This window comes from Malaclemys terrapin, chromosome 13 (genome assembly GCF_027887155.1).
Source record: "Malaclemys terrapin pileata isolate rMalTer1 chromosome 13, rMalTer1.hap1, whole genome shotgun sequence".
Lineage (NCBI taxonomy): Eukaryota > Metazoa > Chordata > Testudines > Emydidae > Malaclemys > Malaclemys terrapin.
Window position 1 is genome coordinate 14099518 of NC_071517.1, and position 18418 is coordinate 14117935.

The 18418-nt window shown below is 50.1% G+C and overlaps 1 protein-coding gene across 1 annotated transcript in view; it reads right to left on the bottom strand.

Moving 5' to 3' along the window:
• Positions 1-17900, bottom strand: part of FADS6 (fatty acid desaturase 6) — a 50704-nt gene extending 32804 nt beyond the window's left edge. Inside the window, exon 1 of the mRNA XM_054048107.1 lies at positions 17685-17900. The gene's annotated coding sequence lies outside the window, so the exon portion shown is untranslated. The remainder of the gene's footprint in view (positions 1-17684) is intronic.
• Between the last annotated feature and the right edge of the window lie 518 nt (positions 17901-18418).

Genomic DNA, 18418 nt, shown 5'->3' on the forward strand with positions numbered 1-18418 from the left:
GTGCCCCAGAGGGCAGTCACCCCAGTGTAGGGCAGAGGCACTTGTGCTGTAGTAGGTTCCACCAGGGAAGGGCAGCTTGAAAATGGGGATCATTATACCCATCCACCTTTGGGAAGCGCTGGAAGGTCTCCAGATTAAGGCGGCTGCCTAAGGACCCAGTATTACTGCTACACTCTGTATTGCGACCTAAGCTTCATAGGAGCCCAGCAGGTGGAGCCCGCTGAGGAGACGCATTGAATCCGCTTATCCTTGAATCCTGCCATAAACACGTCCCCGCCCCAGTTAGGGCCTCTGCTAGCTCCCAGCAGGTGATCTTTCTATAGAACACAATACTAATAAAGATTGTGTTGCTCGACCTGTAGCTGGGGTTTCTTTTATGTGAGAGTCTATTTCAGTTCAAGCTTAACAGTCCAGCCCCTTGGAGCCTGGCCTTATAACATATGACTCCCCTGGCTTGAAATGCCACTGCAGGTTTGAGCAAGTGCAGAGGAGCTTGGCAGGAAAACCTGCATCATTGCCACAAGCCTTCCTCATTTTCCTGTTGATGAGGGATTTTTGTCTGTATCCCTCTCTGAAGAGCTGGTGTGCACAAAAATAAATGAAGCAAGAGACTCTCACCTAAGTGTGGAATTTGCACCCGATTCCTGACCTCAATTATTTAGAATCAGGCTGTGACGGTGCCCCCCATAAGGCTTTATGGAAATATGCTTATGAATATATATATATGACATAACTAGAATATGTTTTATGCTCCATATGCCATGTAACATATCTATGCAAAGGTTATGATCTACTGAATATATTCATCCTATTTGTATGCATGTATCATTTTTGTATTCAAAGTTATGAATATTGGCTGTGTACTTGCTTGATTTTTAAGTAGCCTTAGTAAAGTGTTTGGTCAGCTTCTTGAGAAAGGAATGTGCAAGTTAAGTGCCCAATCAAGAAGCAATTAATGGACGATGGATCTTGGAAGGCTTCAATCCACATAAGAAGTCTACATGAGGGCGTTCAAGCTAGCATGTGAACCATGGCGGCTACCTGTAAGTTATGAGTCGTGCATGGACATGTGACTTGCCCATGTGACTCCAAAACTCCATCTTGTAGCTGGACTTTGCATAGGAGAGAGGAGGGGGGTCTCCACCCACAAGAGAAAGTCTATTTAAGCCCATGGGAGACCCCTCCATTTGGTCCTGAGCTGGCTAAAGAGATATCCTTGGGGGTGGAGAGGCTACCTGAAAGAAACTGGAACAAAGGACAGTAACTACAGGGGGTGTGAGTGATTGCTGGACCCAGACTAGAAGGAGACTAGTCTGTAAAAGAAAGCTTAGTGGAATTCCTCTAAGGATGAGGTTTTTATCTGTACTCAGTTTTCTTACTGTATTAGACTCAGACTTGCGTGTTTTATTTTACTTTACTTGGTAATTCACTTTGTTCTGTCTGCTATTACTTGGAATCACTTAAATCCTACTTTCTGTATTTAATAAAATCACTTTTCACTTATTAACTAACCCAGAGTATGTATTAATACCTTGGGGCGAGGGGCAAACAGCTGTGCATATCTCTCTATCAGTGTTATGGAGTGTGAATAATTTATGAGTTTACCCTGTATAAGCTTTATACAGGGTAAAACGGATTTATTTGGGGTTTGGACCCCATTGGGAGTTGGGCATCTGAGTGTTAAAGACAGGAACACTTCTTAAGTTGTTTTCAGTTAAGCCTGCAGCTTTGAGGCACGTGGTTCAGACCCTGGGTCAGTGTTGGAACAGACTGGTGTATATGACTCAACAAGACAGGGTGCTGGAGGCCCAAGCTGGCAGGGAAAGCAAGGGCAGAAGTAGTCTTGGCACATCAGTTGGTAGCCCCAAGGGGGTTTCTGTGATCCAACCCGTCACACAGGCTCCAGGCAACTATAATGTGGCAGCCTCCCACGTGGCCAGGAGACACTTTCGGGGCACTAGCCAACACCCCAGTCTTTTAACAATACAGATTCAAATATAACCAGTGAAGTGTTTGATCTATAATGATCATTAGCGTTTCTAGGACAGCTTCTGGTCTCACTCCTGCGAGTGTTAAGCCACTCACTGGCACAGCATTACTCCAGATTTACAGGATTCACGGAGATCAGAACATGCCCCCCGTGGGTTTATGCGTCTTTTAAGCTCTTCGGGGCAGTGGTTTTGTTCTTCCCTTGCCACCGCTTTCTCTGTTGTAAAACTCCAGGCATGCGTATAGCACTACACAGACACTGGGCCAAATCCTGAGGCCTGACTCTTTTTCCTTGGGCAAATTCCCACTGCATTGAAATCAATGGGAGTTGCAACTGCTTGCATCAGGGCTGGCTGTGGCCTCAGGAATGCTGGGGAGGCTGTGATGTAAGTTTTAGTTCACATCCTTCTCTTAGTGGCTTTTCCTGCTAGACTCCACCCCCTTACCATGGAAGCCACACTCACGGAATGACAATGTGCTGAAAATTACACTACTCTGCAGCTTACGCCCAACGTGGAATTTATATCACCGTTTACATCACAGCTGTATTTGTCCCTGGGACACTGGGGCAGATTTTAATCTAGTTTCATTGGTGCAAATCTGGAGCAACTCCACTGACTTCCACGAAATGGATACCGGTGTAACTAGAGCTGGCTGAACTGTTCACAGCAAGCAGCTTATTAGAAAGACGTCGTCCTTGTTCGGGGTGTGGATGTCACCTGGGGACCCTCGAATTGTTTGATCAAGGTGATTAGGCTTTTCCCTTGCCCTCTGCTCTGGTACTGACTGAGAACCACTGCTCTAAGATGCAACCAGGGGTCCTGGGCCCCCTGCGGGGACAAAGAGCATGTTTCAGGGGGCCGCCAAGCAGGGCCAGCATTAGACTCGCTTGGGTCCAGGGTAGAAAGCCGAAGCCCCACTACATGGGGCTGAAGTCCAGGGCCCTGAACCCTGCCACCCAGGGCTGAAGCCGAAGCCTGAGCAGTGTAGCTTTTTGGGGGCCCCTGTGGCCTGGGGTCCCAGGCAATTGCCCTGCTTGATATCCCCTAACGCTGCCTCTGGCTTTTATATGCAGAAAACCAGTTATTGTGGCACAGGTTGGCCGTGGAGTTTTTATAGCCTGTTGTGGGGGCCTCAGAAAGAAAAAGGTTGAGAACCGCTGCCTTATAGGACAGATTTCCTCCCACATGCCTTTGACCGAGAACCCTGAATACGGTTAGACTCCAGTTTCCCTTTTATTACCAGCCACTGATTTACCTCTTCCAAGACACCCTTACAAGAATATTCCCTAACATAGGGTTATCATACGTCCAGTTTTTCCCAGACATGTCCGGCTTTTTGGTAATCAAACCCCCGTCCGGGGGGAATTGCCAAAAAGCCGAACATGTCCGGGAAAAATACCGGCCGGGCACTTCCCCTCCCGGGCTCCAGCTGCTCTGCTCCGGGGGCGCAGGGTCCAGAGGCATGGGGGCTGCCCGAAGCCGGTAGCGCTCGGGCAGCTTGGGCTCCAGCTGCGCTGGGGAAGCGCCGGCTGGGGGCGCAGGGTCTGGAGGCTGCCTGGCAAACCATGAAGCTGGTAGCGCTTGGGCAGCCCTTTTCGCGAGGCTGGGAAGGAGGAGGGGGAGTTAGGGTGGGGACTTTGGGGAATGGGCGGGGAATGGGCGGAGTTGGGGCGGAGTTGGGGCAGGGCCGGGGATGGGAAAGGGACGGGGCCAGGGCCAGTGGAGTGTCCTCTTTTTTAATTTTTTAAATATGGTAACCCTACCTAACAGCACAAGGATCTTAAATAAACAGGGCCAAATGCTCTGTGTAAATCATCATTGGTCCATTGATCTCCATTCCATTGACACCAGTGGAACTAACACCAGCTTCCATGAGCTGAGGGTCTGGCCCATGAGGTTTATTAGGAAAAAACAGCAAGTTTCACTTTAAAAGAAAAGTAACACAATAGACCAAACCTACTGAGGTCTGAGACGCCCTAGCCTTGCCCAGGAAAAGTCGACCCCAAACCCTTGAATTTACAGAAAAGAGTCACGTGTCTAACGCTCACATTACTAAAGCTCTGAGACTGTCCAGTGGCCGTGCAAGTCTTCAGAGTCCCAACCCTCAGTGCCAAAATAGCCTCCTCACTGAGGGTATGTCTACACTTCAAGCTGGGGGTGTGGTTCCTAGCTCAGGAGACGTGCTGGCGGTAGTTCTCAGCGAGACCCTAGGCACATACATGGGGTGGCTAGTCCGTCCCAGCGCTTGCACTGCTGTGGCTGCACGCTATTTTTAGTGCACTGATTTGAGGAGCGCTAGCATGAGTAGGTCTCTAGCTGGGAATCACAAACCTCCCGCTCAAAGCATAGACAAAGTTAGTCCGGCTCCTCAGCCATGGCCATTGAACCCTTCCAAGTCAGTAGGCGTGAGAGTGAATTAGTATATTCTCCACTGAGACTTGCTTACCTCAGCCTAGGGAACATCCTGACACAATAGCTATTGCATGTTCTTCTATCGACTTGTTTCCATGAATAAACCCGGTGTCATCCACCCCTTGTCCCATCGTAGGTTAATTTCAAAAGTCTCTCTTGAGGTGTTGACTAATAATGGACTTCCTCTCTCTGCTTAGAAGTTCCAAGTAAAGGCAATTACTAATTTGTGTGTACCTGTTCTTGGCCCAGCCAAAACTAATGGCCTCTCCCCCTCACCCACCTCCCAGGCGTCCCCACCTGTCTTACCTGAAATTCTATTGGATGTTAATTAGGCTTTGACTGCCTTGGTGGAGATGTTACCTGGTGTTCAGTGTTCAAGGAGAAGAAAGGAGAAAGCCAAGACAATGCAACATTCAGATTTTATTCCTTCTTTCACATACACTGTACACTCCTAGCTAGCACTTCTGGAAGTAGAGGTCTCTATGTTCCTAGATATTTCCCTATACATAAGCATACTACCATGCTAGAAAGCTTCCCAATGGATACTATCCCTTTCATCACATCTGAGATAGAAAATTAAACTTGACTATCATAGCCTGTTGCTGTATTTACCATGCTATTACATTCCCTTAAAATCTCTCTCATCACATATAATGCCCCCGTTGAGAAACTATCTACTGAAACACCAGAGACAGCTCTCTGTGGGTTAAAGAAACCATCCTTGAATCTCTTTTGCCTACTCACAAATAATCAGCTAGTCATTTCAGGTGATAGGGTAGAGGCACCTGGGTAGACAATATCTAGGCCACCACTGAAGATAATCCTCAATCATACTTCAGCTTTTAGGAATGTCTTTGTTTATTCAAAACGATTTGCCAAATGCTTTGTGCAAACAGATTTCAGCCCGTGGCTCCAGTCTCCAAGGGGGCTGCCATGGTTATATGGCACTAGGCCAAGGACTTGGGAGACCTGGGCTACATTTTTCCTGCACAGGCTTCCTGGGTGAACTTGACCAAGTCACGCTTTCTGTGCCTCAGCTCCCCCATCTCTAAAATGGAGGTAATAGCCCAGCCTGTCATCACAGGGTGCTGTGAGGACAAATACTATTCTGCTGGGAGGTGCTAGTAACTGCTTGGGTCACAAACCTCTTTGAGATTGGGTGTGAACACACCCTGCAATTAACATAACTGTCAGGATGAGTTAATCAGAAGTTCCCCCACCACCAGCTAAGACAAATGGGGGTTGTGTGAACCCACTCAGGAGCCTGGACTGCATTGGGTAGGCTCACGGTTTTGTGGGAAATTTTGTGTGAGAGAGAGAGAGAGAGAGAGAGAGAGAGACACCACAGAGAAACTGAGGACAGACAGCACAGAGAGCAAGAGGCAGAGGCAAAAAGCAAGAAAACCAAGCAGTAGCCTGTGAGCACAGTACGACCCTGGAAAAAGCAACAGCGAGACCTCATAGGGCTGTCAGCTAAACCTTTCTTCTTTGTTCCTCCTGCATTCGGGGCAGCAGGACTTGTACATTCCTTGTAAATAAACAAGACGGCACCAAAGAAAATACCAGACTCCATCCATTTCAACTCCCAACTAGAACATCTCCTGTGCCCTGAACTTGGACTAGCCGCTCGGGTCAAAAACGGGCAACAGTGTGTTAAAGATTGGGAGCTGCTCAGGAATGAGGACCCACAAAGTGCCATGGATCAAATCTGGACTATTCGCTCAGGCGAAACTCTCTTTTTCTGCAAACACTCTTGCAAACACAGACTTGCGTGTCTGAAAGTTCGCAGACAGCAAATAAGAGGGGTGGTGAGGACCAAAGCAAATTGGTGGTTTTCCACTTGCGAGTAAATGTTTGTGCATACCTTTCGCCACTGTTTGCCCAGTTCTAAAAGTCACAGATAAGCCTGGCCCACCCGGTAGCTGCTGTTTTTATTTGTTGCTTCTCTTTATAGCTGCGTCATATGTGTAAGGTTACATTGAAAGAACAAATAAATGCCCACACACAAAAGAGAGAGAAGGTGGGTGAGGTCATATCTTTTATTGGACCAACTTCTGTTGGCGGGACAGAGAAGCTTTCGAGCTTACATAGAGCTCGTCTGCAGGTCTCTCTCACCGACACAAGCTGGTACCTCACCCACCTGGTCTCTAATATCCTGGGACCAACAGGGCTACAACATCACCACGTACAGCCTGCAAAATGGATCCCTTATACCCCCATCCTGGCTCCTTTTGTCAACAACAGAGGGGCCATTGTTCAGATGAAATGCCCACGGGGTTCCCATAGAGAAGTAGGCGGAAGCAGCCAGCTCTCTCCTTTGTCTCCGTACCGTGTTCTCATTTTCCCAACACTGGCCCCATTCTTCCATTCGCTCCCTGCACGGCTGGGGTAGCGCAACCTTCCAGCTCCCTGGACAACAGGCAGCCTGGCCCAAGCTCACAGCAGAGAAAGCAGCTCCTCACTGCCATGCCAGCTGCCCAGCAGAAACCCCAGTGACCTGTGCCATGGCGTGGGAGGGGTTTAGCTAAGCGAGGCTTGGACACGCAGAGCCTTCTGGCTCAGCTGGACATCAGCAATTTAGCTCTGGGCCTATGCTATGCACCGAGGTCAGAAATGGGAGTGTGGTGGCAGCACCCTAGCCAGGAGCAAACAGGAGAGCGGGTGTGGAAAACCAATGCACTGAGCCATTCCTCTGGTTGTATGCCAAAGAGCACCTCTGCACCTGGAATCCAGGCCTCTGTCCCCATATTTGTACATATCATGTAGCCAGTACTTACCTTTCTGTTGCAGTATGAAAGAACCGCAGGCTGCCCATGCACTCTGCCATTCCCTCCAGCCCTTCCAGAACAGAAAACAGCTGCCTCTCTTCTCTCATCTTCCAGACTCGCTCCTCCCAAGCCAGCCAGCTTCTCTGCCTCCCTTCGCCAACATCTTCCTTCCCCGGGCTTCCCAAGAACTCCTGGTGTCTCTCTGCAGTGACACTAGAGCCCGGCCGCCTCGGCTGGGATCCACTGATGCTCTTGCGCTAAAGGCTCCATTCAGCCGTACACACTGCACAGCAGCACATTTTGTGGGCTGTAGAACGTTTTGGAAGTTCCCTTTCTTGTCAAAGGATAAGGGACTATAATCTGCCATTTTTGCGTCCATCTCTTGTCTCTCATCACACACTTAGACACTATACGCTCTGTGGGGCAGAGACCGTCTTTTTGTTATGTATGTACAGTACTTAGCCTGATGGGGTCCAGAGTTGTGACTGGGGTTACTCCAGATGCTACCACAATCCAAAAAAACAAAACAAAACGTCACTTTTTACATGAAAGCTTAAATGAGCACTGGTAATTAAAGGGTTAACGAACAAGCCGTCAACCAGCCATTTTGCCAGCCCAGCCAGGCTCAGGGAACCAGTTAGTCTGTAAGACCAGAAACCCCTCAGACAATCTGTTCAGGCCAGTTCTGTTCAGAATTCCGCTCTGCCCAGAAAGAGCAGGAGAGTTTGGAAAGGCCAAACACAAAGCAGCAGTGCTGAATTTGGGCCAGGGTTTGCCAAGGCTGAGCCCCGGCACCTCTAGGCCAGGCCGTTCCTCGCCCCGGCACCTCTAGGCCGAGCCGTTCCTCGCCCCGGCACCTCTGGGCTTGGCACATCAGTTATGAAAGTAAAAAAGTTACTTGAGCCCCGGCACCTCTTTCATTACAAATTAAGCACTGCGAAGCAGGATGTCACCATTGCCACCCTCCAGCATTTGCGTCTTAAGAGAGCCTCATGGACTCACTGCTCCTCCTTGCCACCCTAGCCCTGCTGCCAACATACATTCTGAAGACCAGAGGAAGGCCTCCATAGGTCCCCACTGGGCCACGGACCACACTAGGACAGCCACTAGTTTTGCAAATATGTTAACCTTTGACAAAGCGAACACACAAAAGCATCTTAGTTTGTTTGCTTCAAATTCCCTCCTTCCCACCTCCAAGAATATCCTCCAGCTAGAGTCTCAGGCCCTATTGATACTGGGAATTAGCCCCAATCTCAGGAACTGACTGCCCGTGTGGGCCTCAGCCAATGCCCATTGAAATCAGTGGGAGACTTTCCACTGCTTTGGAATAATGGACCAGGACCCATGGGCTAAGATTAGGGTGATCATCATGTGAAGATCCGCTTACTTGAGTTTACATGGGGGGAGGGCAAAGTAGGACAAAGCTAAATTGGGAAGGATGGAAGGATATGCAATAAAAAAAAAAAGAAATAGGAATTAATAATGGAAGTCAGGGTGTAACCTACACTGTGGGAGGAGCATGGTCTAGAAAGTTTATAGCAGGTGAACGAGGCACCAGGAGAACTGCTGTGACGGGGGAATTAGACAGGCACATGATAAGGCAGATGCATGACCTTTGAGAAGTCACTTAACCTCTCTAAGCCTCAGTTTCCCATCCATAAAACAGGGATTCTAATACTCACCTCCTCCCTGTGGAGAAGCTTAATTAATGTTTACACAGCCCTGTGAGATGGTTATAGGAGAACTGCTATGGCCCGGCAGAGACTATTATTAAAATAATAGAAAACACGGGGCCAGTCTCTGATCTCCTCTGGGGATGGGCAAGAGCCACCTGTGGGAGGCGCCAATCTGCCAACCAAGTGGTCAGGACATAACATTTATCACACGAGCAAGGGGAGCCTTGTGCTAGATCACATGCCGCACGGGTCTAGCACTGGCTGTGATGTAACACGGCCATATGTCCAGCTAGCTTTATAGGCCCAGAGAAATGCGGCCACCCAGCTCAGCAGATTCCTGAGGGAGTTTCTTCAGAGCCTGCTCTTTAGCACTCATTGATTTTTTTACCATTGGGCAGTTTCTTTCTCTCTCTCAAGATGAAGAATTAACACAATTACTAGTGAGCAAAGCATGCTGCAGCCTGCGATAAGGGTGTATGTAGCCCTGGGCTGCAGAGATGGGGGCATCCATCCAGTCCCATTTTCATGGCCAGACCAGTCTTACGAGTTACACTTGGATGGGTCTCACGATATCGCGGGGACTGATTCTCCATACCCCGTGGTAGCCTCAGACTCTTTAGAGGAGAAGGGAATGAAGCAGCCTCAGGAGTTCAAGGGATTGCTCACTCTGTTCTCTGTGCATGGTGCTGCATTTCATTGCACGTCCGTGTATCACTGCGCTTTCCCCTTAGTGCCTGGCGTGGCCTCTTATTGGAGGGTGGAATGTTACCCCAGAAGGCCCATTACAGATGATCTATGAACTCTATACCAAGTGTTGATTGAGATAATTGGGACCCAATTAAAATACCCTGCCGCTCTGTACGAGGCTGCACCATGAAGATCAGACAGGGACGGGGCGTCTCTTTTTTACAGTGTCATTGATCAAGCGCGAGTGCCCTGTGGAATCATGTTGGAACAGGGAGTGAAAGCCTAGCCCCGCTGACGTCAATGACAAGATTCCCCTTGACTTCCGTGAGCTCCAAATGTCATCAAGGGTCTTCAGAGCTACAGGAGTGTGACCTACCCAGATCCCTTCAAATAATTCTATGGGAACTCAAGGGCTCCTCCTTGGCCCAGAGATTCATGTGGCCCCCCTAAAGTCTGGGCAGGAGATGCTGGGAACAATGAAGGGGAGAAAACCCAATGCATAAAATAAGGATGTTTACTTCCTGCTTTGCCCCAGTAGCCTAAAGAACAAATCCCATTCAAATAGCAACCAATTCTTCTTTCCCTTGCTGCCCAGGTCTTAAAGGCCTGATTGCCAGAGGCCCCTTAACTCCAGTGCAAATCAGCGGGATTAGCGGGTGCTTGGCTTTGCAGAAAATCCAGCGCAGCCTGTTCTTATAGCACATTTTCAATTGCCATCAACCCTCTGGGCAGCTGTGGGGGCTTCCAAATCCATTTCTTCTTGCTAGGGCGACATTAGGGGCAAAATTCCAACTGGAGGGAGAGGGCACCTGTCAGCCTCTGTGAAAAGCACATGCTTCTGTCACAGGAGTCCGTGGCCAGTGGCCTGGCATGACTGGGGACTCAGACAGCAGGAGAGCAGGACTCGAGGGCAAGGCTGAGAGGACGTCTTGGGGAGAGCTCTGGCTGCAAGATGGAGTTTTGCTTCTTTTCAGACAATTCCTTTGCCACTGGGTGCCTTTCTCTGGGTTAGTCCCCAGACTAGCATTGGTCCATCTCAGGTACAGACCTGCCTAATACAAAAGTAAATTCAGCACAGACCGGTCGAGGCCTTCAGGTGGGAGGCTGTCCTGTATTCCCTCTGCCCGTGGAGGAGAATTGGCAATCCAGGGAGCACAGAGGGGTAGGAACCAGATGGGGGACAGGCTCCTCTTTGGGGAACACAATAGGGAGTATGTCCTTGTGGTTAACCTTGGTGGAGGGCCGAATGGTTGGGAAGCTGTGGAACCTGAACTACAAACACCGGGAAGCTGGGTGCTGCACCACAGAATGCGTTTGCTAAAGAGCTGATGGATAACCGGAGGCTGGCAGCAGATGGACCATCCAGAAAATCCATCCGAGTCCTAGGCATGCTGGGAGATAAAATCCTAGGAAAAAGGGACCAAGAATCTCGGTCGTCCAAGGAGACAAAGGAGATCTGGAATCACAGGGAGAGTTGGATTTATCCTCTTTAAGGGCCTGATCCAAAGCCCACTGAAGTCAAAGAATTAGATTCCGATCATGAGGATGATCTTACATTTCTATAGCAGCTTATCTCCTGAGGGACCTCAAAGCACTTTGTGAACTTAAATCACTGTACAAACCATACACAGAAATCACTGTGCCCACCACTGAAATGCCGCCACCCCTGGGGTGAAACACGACAACTGATTAACAGCGCACAGGAACACTGAACAATACTTTTAGGATGAGAGCAGTGGAAACTGCAGGAGTTGTAAGTTAAGGGTGACTTGATTACAATCTAATAGTAGCTACATAGGGAACAATTACTTGATAGGGGGCTCTTAGCACAAAATACAGGCTCTTTCCCTCTGTGTAGAAATTGACCATCAACAAAGGCCATGTAGATTAGACAGGTAATCAATGGTTCTTCAACACATAACATAGAAAGGATGCAAATTAATATTAAAGGAAGGCGGGGGTAGGTGGGTTACACACACACAAATAATAATAATAATAATACCTGGCTCTAATACAGCACTTTTCATCCATAGATCTTAAAGCACTTTACAAAAAAGGTTAAGCATTATTATCCCCATTTTACAGATGGGGAAACTGAAGCACAGAGTGGGGCCGTGACTTGCCCAGGGTCACCCACCAGGCCAGTGGCAGAGCCTGGGCTAGAACCCAGGGCTGCTTAGTCCCAGTCTATGCCTTGGACACTAGGCCAGATGTTATTTTCTGTCTTTTTGAATGGTTTTGCTGGGTAGAGCAACTGACCCCACTCCCACCAAAGCCAATGGATGTCTTTCCCCGGATTTTAATGGGGGTTGGACTTGGCATCCATACATGAGCCAAAGCCCACTGAAGTCAAGGGGAGTCCTTCCAGGGGCTTCACTGAGCTGTAGATCCACCCCATAGAGAAAGACTAAAATAGACAAGGTACTCCTGCCGTGCAGAATTCTTGTCACCCGCGGGCCATGGGTACATAATGTGTTTGGATGGCTGAGTCAAATCCGAATTGTTTATTCATTCTCTCACCTTGGAAAAGGCAGGTGAGTCGATTTTGCTCCTTGGCTGCTTTAATTCTGCACGACTGCTTTAACCTACCAGCACCCCGGCTCATGCCACTACGTCATTGGCACAGAGCTCAGGTTGAACCGCTTGCCTTGCGGCACGCCGGAGGAGCACACCAACATGCAAGGGGCCCACGCCCTCTGTCGGGGTTTATCGCTCACACAGGCAATGCCCAGCACAGGTGGATATCGCTCAGCTCGTTACCCGAGGAGTCATCCTGCAGTGGCATCAGAGCACTCGCCACAAACACTAGGGCCACACAGCTGCTAATCACCCAGGATGGCTCGACATTGCTCAAGCCAAGTTATGTAACCTTCTTACATAAGCCAGGCGTTGTGCTGCTGCAGTGGGAGGAGAACCCATGGCTCCTCTGCTCAGGTTTGGTTTCATCCCCTGGGCAGTCAGTGGAAATACACCGCACTGGTCTGTCCAGTCTACGTGGCACGGGCAGCTCCTCCCACTAACCTCGGGAGCAGCAGGAATTCAAGAGCTGAAAGTCCCTTATGTCCCCTGGGGCTCGGATTAGCAGCCTTCTGCTCAGACACACGCTCTTGGGGTCACTGGTTGATACCTTTGGCAAACCCTGGTCCCCTTGTCTTTTTGGGCCTGGAGGCAAAGCACAGGGGGAGGGTGCAGGCAGAACAATCTTCAACACAGGTAGCGCCTTGCCTAGCTAAGGAGCATAAAGGAGCGAGAGCTGGCAGGCTTCATCCCCAGGCTTGAGGGCAGATTTGCAGGATGCTGGAGTAGGATCCTACAGGACTTGATGGAGTTTTAGATTTTGACCTTCACACCCAAGCCCCATCCATCTCTCCCTTTCTTTTCCTCCTGATGCATGACCAACCTGCCCACTCCCCACGCAAGCTGCCATCCAATCACTGTGACCGTGCTGGCCAGAGCAGGGCTCCCATCCAGGGACGTCACATCTCTCCAGCTACGGCTGTCCACAGGCTGGTAGTTCAACCTATTGCCCGACAGCGGAATGTGTCTTTATTTTTAACCACTTCCCTTTAAGCACTGATGGGGAGGTTGCCCGCACAATTGTGGACCCTTAGGGAGCGCTCGGCTGGGACGCAGCCTCTCGTCGCCTCCGACCAGCCGTTTGTCCTGCTATTGCCGACAAGAATTAAATAAAAAAATTTTCTTTTAAACCAAGAAGTAGGGACAAACTGGAACCAGAAACCCACGCGGTTCTGAGCTTTGCTGCTTAGTCGGAGCTCTATTGGGGAGACGACCAAGCCCTCTGTTTGTTTTCACTGATCCACAAAGAGGCAAAAAGGCTTCCAAAACAGAGTCCAGTGTACTCCACACTCCTACACCTCCCCAGGGGCCAAAACCTCCAGCATCCCTCCCTGGACCACTTCTGTGACTCAGCTATGTGCCGCCACTACGCAACTAGGCAGCGCGTTGAAAACGGAAAGGTTGCAAACAGCATGAACAAACTCGTCTGTCAAACTCAACAGCACAAGGGGCACCGTGCCGTGGGTATCAGTCACTCCCATATTTAAGTCAGCAATAGACTCAGTAAGTAACCTAAGTCAGTAGTTTAATACATAAAAATTCAGCTGCCATAGAATTTCCCATCTGGAGCAGAAGCCAAGGGCCTGGCTGCAGCATTAGGCCCATCGTAAATTCCAGTTGGGTGCCACCCTACCAGGGACAGTGGTATCCTGGGAGAGGCAGGGGCTCCCCAACTGAAGGGCAGCAGCAGCATGGGGAGAGCCCCAGGACCACTCATGCAGAAGACAGAAGCTACTTCCTGGGTGGAAAGAGCTGGAGCCTAGGCTGAGACTATCCTTAGGGTCCACATCTCCTCATTTCCCATTAGAAGCCAGCCCTGCTTTCCTCTGTTGATGCTTTCCTTGCCATTTGGTTTGCTCGCCCTGCCAGATTAAGGGCAGATCAAAGGATCTTGCTGAGATAACAACCTCCCCCCCCCCCCCCCCCATTGTGCAAGGCAAATCAAACACCATAGTATCAAGCCAGACACCTTCTGAGTCTTATCCACTGCCCCCCCTGGATGCAACCTTGGGAATCTACATCCTATTAAGCTGCTAATTGTGGCCACAGGACGTAAGGAATGAGCAGTATCAGGAAGAGGTACATGCAGCAAGACCAAATTACATCAGAGGCCGGATTCCGTCTGGGCCAGTCATCGTCCGTCTCTCTGTCCTTCTTCCCATCCTTATCTCCAGTTCTCCACTGGTATTCATTGGGGGGAAAGTCCCTAGAAGAACAATATCCCTTGGGCTTGCCTAATTTTCTCTTCCTCCTTCCTCCATTCCCTTGCAATCCCTCACCGGCCCCCTCCTGCCATCCTGCACTTCTAGCAAATCCTTCCCCACCCCCGGCTTTGCTCTCCCATCCATTCCTCCTTTCTCCCCTCCCCCCCCCATCACTGCCCCATCTGGCAGTCCCCCCAGCTCTCACTCACCCCATGCACCTGGGCTGGGGTAACACATGGAGGTGGAAGGAGACAACACGTGCTCCCCATCCCCCTGGGAGGCCAGGAGCTCTTTCTTTCTTCCCCTGGCTTTGCAGCTCCATTCGACTGCTTGCAACAAAGCCGGAGGTGATGGAAGTTGGTGGAAGAAGAAAAAGAACCCATTTGAGAGAGGCTTGAGGCGGCTCCTAGGCAGCTGGAGGTGGAGAGGGAGCACTGGGACCAGCCAAGACAAACCTCTGTCTGCGTCTAAAAACCCACAACACCTCTTCCAGATCTCAGTGCACAAAGTGCACCACTGGGGCATTGGGCAGGCAGGTCTTTGGGCTCTAGCTTCCCGACAGGCAGAGGCAGCATGATGTAAGGAATTCACTGCAACACATGGGGAAAGAGGAAGGCCGATGCAAGAGCAGCATGACTGGAGAGCACTTTCCCCCTTTACGATTATGGCATATACATTCAAAACATGTTAGCAGAAGGGACGCCTTTTTGCTCATCCAGCCTGCAGGCAACACGAGTTGGTTTTGTCAATGTGTTCCTAGTCGGTGGCTAACTGCCAGCTGATGCAAACCAGACAGAAACCTCTGATTTCATGAACGAGAGCCTGAGATGGACATAGGATCCCTGCAGTCCAGGCCCCCAAATCTGTTACGCTGAGCACGCAAGCCCCTTAGCAGGTGTACGCACAGTGAACAAACATGAATGAACACTGGGCAAAATTCTACTCTCAGCAACCTCAGAGCTGTTGTGTTTTCATAGCGCTTTCAAAGCGCCAAGAGCCAAATTCTTCCCTCAGTTACACCGTGCAAGTCCACCGGGGCTGCCTGACCATACACGAGAGCAGAAGCCAGTTCCCAGCACTTTGCAGAATGCTGTAAAACACATTAGCGAATTACACAGTATCCCGTAAGGTAAGAATTGTTCTCCATTTTGCAGATGGGGTAATCAAGGTGCAGGGAGGTCATGGGACTTGCCCAAGGTCACAGAGTGAGTCAGTGGCAGAGCCAGGGATTAGAGCTTCAGCAACAGGCATTATTCACACACTAGGGGGTGGAGCAATGCTTCAGAGGAAGGCAGGGACCTTAGTAAAGAGCAAGGGTGATATACCAGCATCTGTCAAAGCTAATTCTCTTCTGGGTCCCTTTGCTCTACCTGCCTGGTGCCTCGCTGCTACTCCTCAAGCAGGTTTCTGGATCTTCTGGTTGACTGGGATTGAAGACCTGACACCCGTTCCTCCTCCTTATTCCCAGGCTGTGTCTGAACCACTCGCCACAGCAGGTTCCTCACAATCATAGCAACTGAGCCACAACACACTTGGGAAGCCAGTGATGGAGCAAGGTCAGTGAAACAGGAGGTTTCTCCTCCTTTTTATCTTTATTGTTGCTGTTGGAGGTGTCCTTCCATAACTCAGGCGGGGAGGTTGCCGACTCACTGACAGGTGAATTCGCTAGCTCTGTTATGGAACAAGACATGCTAAAATGGTCTGTTATGCCTCTCGTTGACCCCGGTGCTGGGGTAACTGCATGGACTGCAGTGGCGTTCCTCCTGACTTACACCTGAATGAGGTGAGAATCAGGATCTCAGGGCCTGATTCTCCATTGCCCTGCACCACGTGTAGCTATTTAAATGTGCAAAGTGAGTTTAAAACCCTGCCTGGGATGGGAGTGAGAGGGTTCTGATTTGCTAGTGTTTCCCAGCCATTTTGCTCAGGTATAACTGACTCCAAGGGGTCACTGATTCTGCGATAGAGCTTTCCAGGAGTTTGCAAGGATGGTCAGTTTCATTCAGAGACTCCCCACACGGGGGCGCTCTGCTCAAGAACATCATCACCACCTGGCCTGCCATTATCTATTTGTCGCAGGTACGGAGAAACAGGCAATAGCCAGGAGAGGTAAAGCGTTAACTAGCCACATTTCATTGGGATAAATGAAAGCTCATGGGGCCAGCATCTGATCTCAGTCATGCAAGTGGAAATCCAGAGTAACGCACTCAAGGCGAAGGGGGGATTGATCCTGTTTCCATGGGCTGCCAATCCTGCTCCTCCAGTGAAGGCAGAGTCACTCTGGATTTACCCTAGTGACTGAAATCACCATCTGGCTCAGTGCCAGGCTTTTGGTTCATTTGTGTCAGTGTAGAGGGACCTCCAGACTGGCCGGCTGAGGGTTTTACCAAGGAGGTTTTTTCCCAGTACCTGGAGCACTTTGCTATCCCGTCTAGGTTCTTCCACCACCTCTCTAAGCACCTGTATCTTGGTCTCTTACTTCACTCCCATCTCTCTTGCAAAAGCAGTGACTAAAGGGAGACACAGCCACCTGCTAGTCCTTAAAGGGTGTTAACACCAGAGACAGAGAGGAATTACTGAGGGTGATACCAGGGAGCATAACTTAGAGTGGGAGGAAATTAATAGAGGGGGAATTTAGGCTGAATATCAGGAAGTGAGATGGATCAGGTTGGGCAATATTCTCCCAGGAGAAGAGGGGGAAGCTCCATGGCTCCAGGCATTAAAACTTAGACCGGACGCAGCACTAGAAAAGTGTTGTACTTAAAAGCAACAAGAAGCCACGTCTGCAGAGTTTTCGTCACACACAGGTCACAGCTTTGCTAAATGCCACTCGATAAAGTCAGGCTCCGCTACTTAAACACAATAAGGTCAATGGAATGGAACCACAGCAATGTTGTACATGCCCAGATTAGCAGTGGGCGGCTCTCTCTGAAGGCTTGGAGGCTGTGTGCTCCGGTTGGACGAGCACTCTTGTTATTCAAGTGCCAGCAACGTGCTCTGGGGACAGATCTTCACCTGGTGTAACATTGGCATTGATCTATTGCAGCCAGTGGAGCTGTGAGAGTTTGCACCGGCTGAGGATCTGCCCAAAGGAGCCTACAGTCTAAGGCCTCCATCCTGCAACATGCTTCTTGCACCCCTCGTACTTTAATGGGGGTCTGCCCGTATCTGGGGCTTGGCTACCTGGAACTCAGGATCAGGGCTTAAGGAACAAATCCAGAGAAGACAGGGTACACTGGGAAACCCAGCGCATCCTGTCCCCGTTATCAGGTACTATTGAGCACCCTGCAAAACCCTCCTTTCTGCAGCCTCAGCCCTTCAACTCCCCCTCCCTCCCCGTCCCCTCCAGCACATTCTGGCTCCCCTTACCTGGTGGAAGGGGTGCTTGGTATCAGGCTGCTAGACCTTCTCCTCCACACAAGGGTCAAGGATCTTCTTCAGGGGGCAAATCCCCAGATCCCGCCAGGAACTTCTGGCCGGCAGGGCTGTTCGTCCCTTATCCCCCTGCCAAAGGGGAGCTGCTTCCACTCACAGCCAGAAACGCAGGGAGAGGCTGGCCTGGCTCGCAGCATTTCTGGTTCCAGGCCTGGAATGGAAAACAACGTTACTGGGACATGTAGGAACCTCAGGGAAGGTTCCGTCGGGCATACGGGCAAAGATGTGGATGATGGCCCCCAGCCTCAGTTGACATAGGAAGGTTCTGAGTGAACTGGGGGGGTTGTTCTTTCCTAACTCCAGTCAATCTGTTTTGTCAAAGCGGCTCTCACATTGCAGCCAACGTGAAGCAAATCTTTTTGGATGCCATGGCATGTAATTAACCTGTGGCACTCACTGCTGTGGGGCAATTAGCCAGGGTTTCATAGGAAGGAGGAAGCAGGGAAATGAATAAGAATAGCATGTGCAATGGCATTAAATGACAAGGGCTATTAATCTCTCAAGCTGCAGGGCAGGAGCCACTTTTTCATGATGCCCCTATGCGATAATTTGATATCTGTCCCCGGGGCAATTTTGCATGCTTGGCTATTTGCTTTTCCCTCCTTCCTTCTCCGGGCTGTATCCCGCACACCCAGGGTCATTGTCTTCACATAAATCACCATTCCAAA